Genomic DNA, 12,782 nt, shown 5'->3' with positions numbered 1-12,782 from the left:
GGGGTCTCTGAGCGATGGGATTCTGGGAGGTGATTTAAAGTTGCTTTCTATGTATTTCATGCGTCTTCCAATCTTTGTAGAAGGGGTCTTGAATGTAGGAAGTTTTCTGATCACATAAAAAGGTAGTTAAAAAAAGAAAACCAAGTTCTCTGACCTCAACTGGGGAAGGAAACTGAGTCAGAAACAGACTGGTGCTGAGGGGTGGGGCTTGAGTGTTAGGAGGGAGGGTGGCACAGGGACCAGGGACACTCGAGAGGGTCCTATGCTGCTGGGTCTGCGGCTGGGGGCTGGACCCTGGACCCTGGAACACCGCACAGCTGCAGACACGCCCAGGTGGTGTCCCCGGGTTACAAAGACTGGGAAATGATCCCTTTTTATTTCCAAAGCTCCCCATAAAACGTCTGTGAGTTTTTCCACTGCGGGAGTTTTTCACTGCATAGGAAAGGAACGTGCATTTCGCAGTCCCGTAGCTGATCACAGATCTATCACATTTCTGTCACTTAGCCTTCCTGCCCCACCCCCAGCACCTGGGAGTGGCCGTCCCCACCTTGCCCCCATGACCCCTCCAGAGCTGGACCTAGTCATCCCAAGAGCTACCAAACGCACCCACACGTCCCAGGCCACACACACAGGTGAAGAGGAAAAAAAAAAACAAAAACAAAACAAAAAAAACCACTTTTAACTTCCAAAAGGGCCACTATAGGAACAGGGTCAAACTCCTTCTCCCGACATGGGGTCCGGCCGCTCCCTGTTATGTGAGTCCCTCTCCTGATCCCCGAGCTCCCCAAATTCCACAGGGCCTCCTGCAAAGTGTGGGAGGGCTCTTTGTCAACCAAGAGTGGGGACCACCTGGCTTGGTGTCGAATCTGCTGGGCCTGCATGCTTCTCAGACACTGAAGGTAGAATTTGGCTTGAGATGAGTGGGCAGAGAAGCCCGTGCTGGTGCAGAACAAGGTCACAAAAATGCAAGGCAGCCGCACGGTTTTGTGGGACACGCAGGGGCTCCGGGCTCAGAGAATGGCACCGAAGCCTGGTTACCCATCCACGCTGAGCAGTGACCATAAAGTGGAGACGAGATCCGGGCTTGCAGGACTGTGGTGAGCAGAGGATGCCTGGAAAGTGCTCGTAAATATTAACTCCCTCGGCCTCTGGTCTCCTGTTGTCATGGCAACGTGGAAGGCAGCGAGGTTGGGAAATAATGGGATGAAAGGGCCCGGGACGCACAACATCAAGTCCCAGATGCCATCTTGGACCGGCTGTGCGGGCCTGTGCTGGCCGCTTGACCTTGGGGGCCTTCTCTGTACAAGGGGGTTCATTTCTCTTCTGAGCCCCGGCGGCCTTCTAGAACCATGCTGGGGCTCCTCAGCGCAGGACTCAGGGAGGCGACGGAAATGCAGGCGAGCTGAGCTATCGTCTCTGGCGGAAAGATCGATGCACACAGAGCCTAGCAATAGAGACAGAGCACACAAAGCCTGGGTCCCCAGGCGGTGGTTTGCCAGGTGGGGGAGAAGGTACGTTCTCTGCAGCAAAACCCAGCAAATCAACAAAACACGAAACCACACTTCCATGTTGCAAGGCTTGTCCTGCGCTAGAGGTTCTAGGACCTTATGAGGTGCAAGGGAGGCATCAAGACTCAGACTAAACGTATGGCCTTTTGCCCCGAAAAAGGCGCAAATGCACGCACGTGACATCCAGCAGCTGGTGGGACCCAGAAACGCAAGCCCGGGCCCCGTGGTCAGGACCCTTGCCCCACCCTGGGCTCAGGGTGCCCTAGACAGTCTCCCCAGCCTGGGGCAGCCCCCGGAGGAGGCAGAAACTAGGCGGGAGGCCCAGCAGCTCTCAGTGATACGCCTGGGCAGGGAGCTTCATCCCCTGGCCGCCCTGACCGGGGCCCTGACCGCCCATCCTGGGGCGTCCCTGTCCCAGGACCACCCAAACCCCAGGCAGAGCAAAGACAGATCCTCGGCTGGGCCCCAAAGGCCCCCTCTTTAGATTCACTTACCACTAGAAATCAGTGGGTAGCAGGATCCCGAAAAGCTCGGGCTGAAAGACCCCGCCTCTAGCTGTGTGTCCTACCCCATTCTGGACCTCAGCGTGCTGGGCAAGCCCCTCTGCTCCCTGATGACCCCAGCAGGCAGCCTCCCTCTTCAGAGACCCAGGCACCAGGAGGAAACCCAGCTGACACTGGAGCTCTTGTGAAAAATGCTCCTCTGTGTTTTAAATACCCCACTGTCTCCACAAATCCTGCTATCCGATTTGACCCCAGAACTCCATACGTCCTATGCCTTTCGCAGAGCCTGCAAAGAAATGAGCTCTCAGGATCACAGAATGTGACTTTTAGCTTTCTTTTATCAAAGAGGGGAAGTCGGAAGGGAGCTGAGAGGAGAAAAGAAGACGGAGGGAGATGCGGCAGGCCAAGTGGGAACCAAGGAGGGCTTCCTGGAGGAGGCAGCCTTGGGCCCGGGCCTGGCTGAGAGGGAGCGTAGGAGGCAGGACCAGCTCCAGCTTCCTTCCACCCCCACACACTCCTTCCCACGCCCCGCCCAGACCTCGCCCCTGGGTGCGTGGCCCCGGCAGCGAGCCCCTTTGTGCCTGTCTGGTCAAGGGCTTGGCCAGCCCTGTGCATGGATCAGACCAACCTCCCAGGGACACAGAGCAGCCCCCTCAAGGGCAGGACCCAGTCCCCAGAGACGCACACAGCCCAGACAAGGGTCTTCCCTGAAGCCACCACCCCCCAGTGCAAGCCCACAGCCGGGGGCCGGTTTATATGCCACGAGAGCCCATTTTACGTTCCAGCCTAGTGGAGTGGCCCCGTCACAGAATCAGGGAGAAGCACTTCCTGGTCACAGTTCATGTGCCAGCTCGGTCTGTCCCTGACACTCACAGACACCTTCCCTGTTGGAATATTGGGGAGGGGGTGTGTGCCATCCTGAGCCGCCCTCATCAGCGGAGTCGGGGCGGGTGGGGGAGGGGGGCACCGTGCCCGGAGCTTTGCCTCATTTAATCCTCCAGAAAATCCAGAAAATACTTTTATTATTCTCACCTTACGGAGGCTACTCAGCTGGCTACTCTGTCTTGGGGTTCTCTGTGACCCTCACGTCCCAGGCTTTCCACCCCGGCCCCATCCTGCAGGCGGTGGGGTGCAGGTGGGCTCTCATCGGGCCTGATCCTTCTTGTAGTGTATCCCGAGGCAGCCCCCTACCCTCACTGGGCCCCTACGTCCCTGTGTTTCAGGCCCCAAGGCCCCCAGTGTGGGCTATGAACTAAAAGCAGGGCTCCCCTAGAGACAAGGCCCAGTACAGCAGGGAAGGGAGTATCCCCTTGGGCCCTGGGTCCCTGTAAATTCTTCACTCGGCCCTGTGACTGTGGGTGAGTCACCGCACCTCTCTGAAAAATGGGGCAAATGTTATATGTGCTGCCTTCCTCCCAGGGTGGTTATGAGATCCACCACGACAATGAATGTGAAAGTTCACCGCTCTGCTCTGTGAGGGCGGCAGTCGGGCGTTGTGGGTCACGGCGACCACGGCCCTCCCCGGGGAGGGGGCAGGGACCCTCCCCCTGTTTTGCAAACAAAATAAAATCAGGCTCAAAGGAAGGCAGCTTCTCACTCCACGAAGCCAGGGACCTGTTTTGGCTTTGAATCCTTCTCGGGTCTCTATGGGCTCACCAGCTCCCCCCGGCACCCCTCCCTTCCTCATTTCCTCACTGATAGCATGGGGGCGAGCCCCCCCCCCTCCGCCGCTCCCCGCCCTGCCTGACAGGACTGTGAGATGCTGCTGGGAACAGCATGTTATAAAGTGCAATGCCACAAGACAAGCATTAAGATCGTCCAAACCGCTCACCACGCCGGCCACCTCAAGGCCACTCTGCACCGAAGAAAGCCCCAGCTCTGTAATAGTGGGCTTGTGTGTTTCACCCCTTCCTTGGTCTCTAGCTCCTCAAGAAAGGCCTGCTTGCTGGGTGTTGTGCAGGTATCTGTGGGGGGCAGCAGAGCATCAAGCTTTGCACAACCCAAATGGCCATCCTGGTAGGATGGGTCAATAAATTGTGGTATCAGCACGCAGTGGAATACTATACTGCAATGAAGAACACACAGTTGCTATACATGCGCCATAACATGGATGAATCTTCCGAGCACGATGTTGACTGAAAAAAAAAAAGTCGGACACGAACAAGTACACGCTGTGTGATACCGTTGAGATAAAGTTCAAGCACGGGCAAATGCGGTCTGTGATGATAGAAGTCAGGATGGTGGGTGCCTGGGGACCAGGTGGTGGGGAGCTGGAAGGAGGCACAAGAGGAAACCTTCTGGATCCTGGTGGGGGTCTGTTTGTTGGCCTGGGTGCTGGTTACCACCCAATGAACAATGCCTGTGTTCAATTTGTAAAGTCACTGAAGCTATGCATTTATGATACATGCACCTTTCTGTGTGTATCTTGTATTTAAATAAAACCTTTTCGAAATTTGACATCTGGGTCCAAGACCTAGCTCTATCATTTGCATATTTTTTTTTAATTTTTTTTTTAACATTTATTTATTTTTGAGACAGAGAGAGACAGAGCATGAATGGGGGAGGGGCAGAGAGAGAGGGAGACACAGAATCGGAAGCAGGCTCCAGGCTCTGAGCCATCAGCCCAGAGCCTGACTCGGGGCTAGAACTCACGGACCGCGAGATCGTGACCTGAGCTGAAGTCGGACGCTCAACTGACTGAGCCACCCAGGCGCCCCTATCATTTGCATATTGTGTGAGCTCTCGCCAGTTAAACTCTCTCTACTCTGACCTCTGCAAAATAGGGATAATGATGGCATCTGCCTCTAATGGTCCCAAATGTCAACTATGTAAACTCCACCTTCATGGTGACCTTATCCAAGCACCAAGTATTAATATTGTTTCTTTAAATCAACTCAACAGTGTTACCTAATTTAAAAATAAGATTTTCATATCACTCTCATAAATCATGGATTTGGTATGCTAATTATCTACTTTCCAGTACATTCTAGTTTATGCTAAACACCTAACTATTAAGATAGTGATGGTCATCTGTGGGCCACCTCAAATCGCCTTCCGTATCTAGTGGTGGTTGCTTACCCACATTGGAAAAAACCGAGATAATGAGTTACGCAGAGCTCCTAGCACGGGGCAGGCCCTTGGTAAGTGGTAACCATCATCACCAACATCACCATCACCATTAGGATCACACACAGAAGCAGCCAACACTTGCTTCCAGACCCTCTCCTAAGGCCAACTCAACATGGCCCTGACCTCAGCAGAGCTTAAAGAGCTCAGGACATGGAATCCATTCTGAAGTTTGGGGACCTGCTGGGTTGCACATCCAGGTAAAGGTTCCACGTGGGTACAGAGTGGATGGAGGGCACCCTCCCTCCCTCCCCACCCAGACCAGAACCAGTCTCTCTCCAGAGGCCTGTGTTGACCTGCCTCTTCCTGAAGGCCAAGGCTGAGCACCCCCACACCCCATCCCTCGTCTCTACAACACAGCCAGCTCCTCAGAGCCTCCCACCAAAGGGGCCCAGATCACTAGACAAGCAGAAGTCGTCGTAGGAGAGCTCTGGACGCTCAGCAAGTCATCAAAAATGTGTCAGTGTTATTTCACATTTGCCCTCCCGGGTGCGCCTGGGACGCTCCTTCACCGACTGTCAGGGGGCACCCAGAGTGGCCACCCTCACCCCAAAAGTGGTTGACTACCTATTTGGGTATGCCTCTTGGTAAGTAAAGTCAGCTGATCAGCATTCAGATTTACCAAGCTGGCGTGGAGGTCACCAATTCAATTTTTTTTTAAGTTTTTTTCTATGTTTATTTATTTTTGAGAGAGAGAGCGTGAGTAGGGGAGGGGCAGAGAGAGAGGGAGACACAGAATCCGAAGCAGGCTCCAGGCTCTGAGCTGTCAGCACAGAGCCCCACTCGGGGCTCGAACTCATGGACTGTGAGATCATGACCTGAGCAGAAGTCGGACGCTTAACCGACTGAGCCACCCAGATGCCCCACTAATTCGATTTTTTTCAAAGGCTTTTGGTATTTAAAATGGCCAGGGGCACCTGGGTGGCTCAGTCGGTTAAGCCCCTGACTTCCACTCAGGTCATGATCTCAGGGTGAGTCTGAGCCATTCATTGGGCTTTTTGCTGTCAGCACAGAGCTAGCTTTGGATCCTCTGTCTACCTCTCTCTCTGCCCCTCCCCTGTGTGTGCACGCTCCTGTTCTCTCTCTCTCTCTCCCTGTCTCTCTCTCTCTCAAAAATAAATAAACATTAAAAAAATTAAAATAAAAAATAAGATAACATAAAATGGCCATGGGGCGCCTGCTTGATAGGCCAACTCTTGCTTTCAGCTCAGTTCATGATCCCAGGGTCGTGGAATTGAACCCCAAGTCAGGCTCCACACGGAGCCTGCTTGGGATTCTCTCTCTCCCTCAGCCCCTCTCCCCCACTCACACATTCTCTCTCTAAAATAAAAAAAAATTTTTTTAATTTAAATAAATAAATTGGCCATAATCTTTGATCCAAATAATTCTACTTAAACGGAGTAAGGATATTTTTTAAAGAAGCTTGCACAGAAATGTTCAGCACATAGTTACTTTTAATAGTAACAAGAAAAAAATGGTAAACAACGCAAATGTCCAGTTAATAGAGATTAAAGACGTATCAAGACTTTTATATCTTGGTTATTATAGGCCATTTCAAAAAATCATGTTATATAAGTCTATGACAAGGGAAGATACTCAAGAAGAGAAACTATATACTAGAAGAGAAAAAACAGGTTACAAATATAAACCTACGTGTGCATGTGTGTGTGTGTATATCTATTTATCTATCTATATATATATCTTTGTGTGCTTGTGTGCATATATATCTTAATATATACACATATACATATTTTTATAATACAAAAATATTTATCATATATATGATATTAATTTTGAAACAGAGTATAATTATTATAATAATAAAAATAATGTAAATATATGTTCTAATACATTAACAGTGGCATATTAGATGGCAAAATTATGGGAGGTTTTAGTTTTCTTTATACTCTGTGGTACTTGCTGACTTTTCTCAATAAGCACCCAGTGTTTTTATTATTAAGGAAAATGGAAAATGATATTAAAATGTTATATGTGATATACAATCCTACATGGGACTTTTCGCTTTAAAAGTTTTTCTGCAAATCCCTCTTACGTTATTTTTTAATTTGTCACAAAATCATAATACACGTCCTTCAATAATAGCTAAACTACACAGAAGTGCATAAAATGAAAACGAAAGCCCAATCCAACCCCCCGCCCCCGTCTCCATTGTATCCCGTCCCCAACAATTAACCTCGGTTCGCATTACTTCGATGAATATTCTGCAAAACCTTTTTCTGGTAGCGTAGAAACATTCTGTCCGGCTACTGAACTCACTCATATTTTTTATCTTATGAAAATAAGATGGCAAGACGCAGATTGTCCTGAAATGAGCGTTTTCACTGAGCAGAATGGCCGTCTCTGCGAGTCATATGCTGTGGTCTAGGTCCCCTTTCTTGCTGGCCGTATCACATTCCAGACTGGAGTTGGGTGGAACTTAGTTGCCCTCGGCCCTGTCTTCCCATGTTTTCATTATCCCTAGGGGACCTAAACACCCTTGTGTATATTGCCTTCCATCCTGGGGAGTGTAGGAGAGCTCTCTAAAAATAACACTGCGTATGAGGTGTTTTTTTTAATGTTGTGGCTTTTGCAACTCTGTCTTTCAAAAAAAAAGGGGGGGCCTGTATCGGTTTTTTTAGGTTCTCGTGAATGACAACCTTTACACAAGATCTCAAGCCTTAACTCACAGCTTAAGAAATCTTGGGGACCATCTGGTGCAGCCCCTTTATGTCATCAATAAACTGAGGCCTGGGGGGAGACAATCCACCCCGGGCACAGAGCCAGTGAGGGGCTGAGCCGGGACTGACCCCCAGGACCCCCAACTTCGAGACCCTTCTTACTTGTAGTTATTGTAGTTAGTATGCTAACAGGACCCAGAAGCTTCCGTCCTCAGCCTGAAAAACTGATCCCACTGCCAAACTGGCAAACTCCTACTCGCCCTTCAGGTCTCAGCCTGGATGTCACCCCCTCCGGGGAGCCTTCTTTGACTTTCCCAGAGATTGGACTAGGGATATCACCTCTTGCATGCCCCCTCGGGCCAGGCCTTCTGGTGTTCTGTCCCAGCTGCCTGTCGGGTCGTGGCCCCACTAGGCTAGAAGCTCAGGGCTGAGGGTTGTCAGTCTGTTTCATGAGCCCATGCTGAAAGCCCCCCTGTCGTTCATTCATTCACTTGTTCAAGAAATAGCTTGGTGTCGGGTGCTTGATGCTGAGGAGAGAAGGCTTGGGTTGGAGAATGAAAAAAAAGAGAGACGGGAGAGCTTCCTACAGGTGCCAGAAACTTGAGAAGGCTGAGTGTTGCTTCTCGGGACCGGAGAGTCGGGTGCTCTAAAGCCGACGACACTGACAACCCCCTGTGTGCCTTTTCCACGAATGACCTCAACCAGTCCTCAGCAACCCTCCGGGCAGCTTCTGATCCAACATTTCACGGAAGGGAGGCTCTGAGAGCAGAGGCTGCGGGCCAAGGACACACAGCTGTGTCTGTCGGCCTCCTGTGCCCCCCACAATCTCCACTGTAACACAGCAAAACCCTCACAGGGCAGGGGAAGTCCAAGATTCAAGAGAGGCTGTGCCAGGAAAGAGTGGCTCATAGGCCAGGAGACCCGGGGGTCCGGTCCAAACCTCACTGCCAGTTGGCTGTGTGCCTCGGGGAATTCACCGTGCCTCTCTGATCCTCAGTTACTTCATCTGAAAAATGGGCTTGGTTAACACTTGCCCTACTCTCTCTACTCGGTGGTCTTATTTTCTTCAGCAAAACGACGCCCCGTGGTCGAACAAATCCAGTCTTACTTACAGGAGCAACAGAAGAGAAACCATGAACGCTGAGTCCCTGAGATACGTGATTCACACCCGCCAGGGGGCCAGGGACTGGGGATGTGTCTCTTGCACACACACCACTGGAACGCCTGCAGCAGACTCGCGTGGGGGTAGGGGGTCAGAGAGAAAGGGGAGGTCGGTTCATTCAAGGTCATCTTCTGGGCCTGCATGCACAGAGCCCCAGCAAGGAAGTATGAAGAGTCCCTGGGGTCCGCTGGGCTAGACAAGGCCTCAGCTGACCGGCCCTCACACCCAAGAGATTGCACTAGAGTTTGCAAACCCTTCGTGTCTTTGTGATGGAAACTTCTAGAAGCCCTGCAACGTAGGGATCATCCCCTACTCCATCTTATAAAGGAAGTCTCGAAAGAGGGAAATAAGTTGCCCAAAGATCATTCACCTGGTCAGAAGGGAAAGTCAGCTTCCAGACCCCCAAACCTTCTAGTCCCCACCCTGATATGCTCGTCACGATATAATCAAGGTTCCCGGAGCCACGATTGTGTTTTGCCCTTTACACAGATGATTCTGTTTCATCTTCAAGCCATCATGATGTATAGATGAAGAGTCTAGGTAACTTGCTTGAGTCATACACCCAAGATTTCACTACCAGGAAATGAGCCCAGGAATGTCAGGGAGCAAAACTCAGCTCCCAGGAGGGGCTGGGAAAGATTTGGGGGGAAGGTGCCCTGACCTGTCCCTGCAGGCTGGACAGGCCCTCGAGGGCAGCCCCACCTACCTGGGACTCGGGGAAGTGCACACACCGAGCCACCTCACAGAGCCAGCACACCCCTCTCCAGCATAACCTCCAATCTTCTGCCCTCTGCCCTTTCGCCAAAAACCCAGCACTTGACGCCTTGTCACACAAAAGAAAGAGTCAAACCCTTCAGGTCCCAGGACAGAAAACCAACTGACGCAGCCCTGGGGAGTTCCTAGAACAAGAGAGCCGGCCTCAGGATCATGGAACCCCATATTTTACAGATAAGTCATCCGAGGCCCTCAGCACCCACCTGACAATCTGGGGCAATCTGCACGCTGGCACCTGCCCGGGCCAGGGCCCCTCCACCATACCTGCGTGCCCCTCAGCTGCCCATCCAGAACCGGAATCTGATCTTATCATGCCCCACTTTCTCCCTCCTCCAGCCCCAACCCCCCACCAATGATCTGACTGAGCAGGAGCACAGCCGGAGGGAAAGGATGTACTTCCTGGTGTGGGGGGCAGGGTGTCCTTCTGCAAAGCCTGATCCTCTCAGTGGGACCCCCTTCTCCAAGCTGCCAACTACAGGTTTTCAAGGATTCAGGTCACCGGGTCATTTCACAAATAAATGCTTGGAGAGCTCGTCCCACCATCACCGGGCAGAGGCATCTCCCTTGGCCACCAGGCCATCCCAAGGTCTTTGGCAACCATTGCACAGATTCATTCATTCATTCATTCATTCAACAAACACTGAGGTCCTACTAGGTACCAGGCACATTCCTGGGCCTCCTTCCTCTCCTCCAGCCACCCCTCTCTGCCTCCCAGGGCTCAGCTCCTCCCCCTTCCCCAGGCGACCCCAGTGGCCCCTTTGCACTGGCAAGAGGGCAAATCCTGGGGGCGCTGGGGAGTCGCAGAGCCCGGCTGACAGACGCATGCGCACCCCCGGGGGTTACCTGGTGTGGGCCAGGACGGCACAGGCAGGCGCCTCTCTGGCAGAGGCCGAGGAGGTACTGATACCGGGCTCTGAGGGCTGCTAACCCCCTCCCTGCCCCTTCGGCCTCCACGCCCGCCCGCCTGGCTGGGCTGCTTGGAAAACCCAGCCCCAGCTCAGCTGACTTCCTCTTGTGTCATGGAAAGTTCGATGCTGAGAACAGGAAACTCCCACCTGGGATCTGGGGTCTGATGGGGGACTGTGAGCCTGGGAGGCAGGAGGGGCAACTCTCAGGGGCTGGGCACCCAGAGGGAGGGCGAGAGGAGGGCAGGGGAGGTGGCCCACTGGGCTGGGTGGAGGTGCCCTTTCACTGGGATGGGTCAGGAACCGAGCCTCAGGGGCCCCGGAGTTGCCTCCAACCTTCCAGAAACAAACAGAAGGGATTAGAACCCACGGACTTGTCTGTAATGAAGACTCAGGGATCACATAAAAAGTCAAATTTTCTGTTTGTTTCCTTGCTTTTGATACGTGGGGGTGGTGGGGAGTAGCAAAAGTTTTGAAGACGGAGAAACGTGGGTTCAGATCTTAAGTTTGACCTCCTGAGGCCAAGTGCATGGCTTTCTGAGCCTCAGTTTCCTCCTCTGTGAAATGGAAAACTCCACCCACTTCCCCGTGAAGGCCGGGAAGACTAAAAGAGACCACACCCAGGCTCACTTAGATGCTCAGTAAAATCCCTTGTCCCTTTCAAAGTGCAGTTATGTAAGCGGAGTGTGGTAACCCAGGGTGTGAAGGGCCACTTAAGACGTGAAGCTAGTGTGACCAATAAAAACTTTCTTTCTTTCTTTCTTTCTTTCTTTCTTTCTTTCTTTCTTTTTTTTTTTTTTTTTCAGTTTTATTTTTGAGAGAGAGAGCAAGCAAAAGCAGGAGAGGGGCAGAGAAAGAAAGAGAGAATCCCAAGCAGACTCCAAGCCATCAGCACGGAGCCCGATGCGGGGCCCAAACTCACGAACCGTGAGATCATGACCTGAGCCGACACCAAGAGTCGGACGCTCGACCGACTGAGCCCCCCCAGGCGCCCCACCAATAAAAGCTTTCTAAACATGGAGTCTTTAAGAGAAAAATTCTCCAGAAGGGCCCTCGGACTCCTCGGTGGGCAGAGTGGGGCCCATCTCTTGTCTCCTTCACCTCTGCGTCCCTGGTGGGTAGCACGGGGCAAAATTTTGCCGAATGAAATGAATAAAACTTCTGGGATTTCCAGAGTCACAGGACAGGAAGGAAGGATGTGAGGGCAGGGGGCAGGCCCTGGAAGGGTTAGCTGATGCTAATGCAGAGTCACCTCTGAGGAGGGGAAGGGGTCCCTCTGAATCCTGTATGAGGTGGTCAGTGTGTCTCCCACATCACGACTATCTTGGGGGTCCTCAGCTTTTGACCCGGGCCTCAATTCTTGCCTCCGATGAGCGGATACAAAGCACCTGAAATGCTCCGAGAGGAGACAGGACGGTGTTGAATGAGGGACGGTGGGGGGCGGGGGAACAGGCAGGTGTCGAGCAGCTGCTGGGGCAATCTTAGGGCGCAGAGAAGGAGGGGGCCCAGCAGGAGCAGGGTGGAACGGGTGTGGAGGGGAGGCCACACTTGTTCACGGTCAACCGTGTTGTGTCTCTGAACCTTGTCAGAGGGCTCAGGTACAAGAAACCCCAAGGAACCTGGGTCTGGGTCTATCCCGCCCTGGAGTGCAGAGGGACTGAACCCGGTCCAGGCCCCTGGGGTTGGGGTGGGGTGGGGGTGCTGCGGCCCTTCTCCTGCGCCCGGTCCCGCCGCCCCTCTCCCCCCTCCCCCCTCCCCCCCCCCCCCCCCCCGGATAATTTGCAGAAACCCAGCCACCCTGCCTCTTCCCCAACAGGCCAAAGGTTGACCCCAGCACTTGCGGGAGCCACATCGCAACATGAAAATGACGCGTACTGACCTAGCGATCGCACACGCACGCACACGCACGCACGCACGCTGACGTGGAGATCACACGCACCGACTCGGCGGTCACTCACATGCACACGCACGCCGCCCGACGCGAGCCCAGCATCCGTGGAGGGACTCGCTTCTTGCGGGGGAGTCACCTCAAATTCCCACCTCATCCCCAGGAAGGGGAGGCCGAGGGCCTCCTCTGGTTTTTCACCGCTGTGCCTGCGGTTGGAACCGATGTGGGGCCCTCCCCC

The 12,782-nt window shown here is 52.9% G+C and overlaps 1 long non-coding RNA gene across 1 annotated transcript in view; it reads right to left on the bottom strand.

Annotated features, from left to right (window-relative positions):
- The window catches only part of LOC132661851 (uncharacterized), a 45,835-nt gene extending 35,141 nt beyond the window's left edge, over positions 1–10,694 (bottom strand). The window contains exon 1 of the long non-coding RNA XR_009602434.3: positions 10,595–10,694. This is a non-coding gene — a long non-coding RNA (uncharacterized LOC132661851). The remainder of the gene's footprint in view (positions 1–10,594) is intronic.
- Positions 10,695–12,782: the final 2,088 nt, after the last annotated feature.

The sequence above is a fragment of the Panthera onca genome, chromosome D1 (genome assembly GCF_046562875.1).
Source record: "Panthera onca isolate mPanOnc1 chromosome D1, mPanOnc1 haplotype 2, whole genome shotgun sequence".
NCBI lineage: Eukaryota > Metazoa > Chordata > Mammalia > Carnivora > Felidae > Panthera > Panthera onca.
This window is presented reverse-complemented; position numbering and strand designations above follow the sequence as displayed.